General features: G+C 44.5%; 1 pseudogene; it reads left to right on the top strand.

Annotated features, from left to right (window-relative positions):
- Nucleotides 1–305: 305 nt before the first annotated feature.
- On the top strand, nt 306–1,249 carry LOC118624662 (annotated as a pseudogene).
- The last annotated feature ends 229 nt before the right edge of the window (nt 1,250–1,478 follow it).

The raw sequence follows: 1,478 nt of genomic DNA, 5'->3' as shown, positions 1-1,478 counted from the left end.
CACAGCGACCAGTGATCCTATGGAGTCAAGTGTTCAAACGTTTCGACATCTTTGACAACTTTCCAAAGTCAAGATCCAACTGGAGTCTGACCTCAGACTCACTGAGATTTCCCAGTGCACTCCTGGGAGAGCTGTCACTTGTAAAAGAGATGATAAGCCAATTAGGTTTATTTGTTATGCTTAATTGTGTGGGAAGCATCTTCAAATCCGAGTGATGAAAGAGCCTGTGATCGCTCCCATGCAGACGGCTGCAGCTCTTCCTGCTCATTCCCCCGCCTTGCCCGGCCAACCGGACCCAGGCTGCAGCTGGGGAGGAGCCACAGAAAGATCCAGAAGAGGAGAAGGTCACTAGAAAAAGAGTATGTGATGACTTGACAGCTGAAAGATCCAGACAGACAGAAATCAAGAACAAGATGCAGCAGAAATTACAGAGTAAAGCCGGGCGTGTGGACAATGAAAAACCAGCTGTAGTGGTTGCTCCCGTGACAGTGGGCGACACAGTGAAATCAGGAACCGTGATGGGATCAGTCAGATAAGTCTGTGAAAATCTACATGACCTTAACTGGAGGTCACCGGGTCCCCACTGACAATGTGCAGGTGCATGTCACAGAGAGGTCATTTGATCTTTCGGTCAAGAATTTAAATGGGAATATTTGCCCCATGATTGTGAACAATCTCTTGAAATCCACCTCTGTGGAAGGCAGTTCAAAAAAGTCAAGACAGCTCTGGCTGGTGTGGCTCAGTGATTAAAGCGCCAGCCCGAGGACCAAAGGGTCTCGGGTTTGATTCCTGGTCAAGGGCATGTACCTGGGTTGCAGGCTGATCCCTGGCCCTAGTCAGGGTGATGAGGGAGGCAACCAATTGCTGTGTCTCTCTCACATCGATGTTTCTCTCTCTCTCTCTCCCCTTCCCTCTCTTCCACTCTATCTAAAAATTAATGGAAAAATATCCTTGGATGAGGATTAACAACAACAAAATAAACAACAACAACAAAAGAAACAAAAAAGTCAAGAGAGATAAGGGGATTCTCTTACATAGAAAGAAAGCAGAAAACACGTAGTGGGACCACCCAACTCGGGTAGAAAAGAGAAAGAAAAGCTCTCCGATGACTGAAGCAGATGCTAGTGAGGGGTTGATGAATGTCCTAAAGAAAATGTATGAAGATGGAGATGATAATATGAAGCCAGCCATGAATAAGGCTTGGGTGGAGCCTAAAGAGAAAGAAGCCAAAGGAGATGCAGAATTTTGAGACTTTAAAGCTCTTCTGGGAACTGTGGTGTGGATATATTGATGTTTCCAGTAAGGACAGGTTGGTGAGCTACACAGGTAAATTTGATGCAATGTTAAAGTAAAGGCAATAAATCCTCCATTTCCTACTGGAGGACTTATTTGGACAAAATATGCTTATTAAATACTTCCTCTAGTGATAGTTTTCTTTAGTTACTTGATCATTTTGTTCAAGAAAGGATAATACTACA

The sequence above is a fragment of the Molossus molossus genome, unplaced genomic scaffold (genome assembly GCF_014108415.1).
Source record: "Molossus molossus isolate mMolMol1 unplaced genomic scaffold, mMolMol1.p scaffold_m16_p_10, whole genome shotgun sequence".
NCBI classification, from domain to species: domain Eukaryota; kingdom Metazoa; phylum Chordata; class Mammalia; order Chiroptera; family Molossidae; genus Molossus; species Molossus molossus.
Note: the sequence above shows the minus strand (reverse complement) of the source record. Positions and strands in the feature narration are given on the sequence as shown.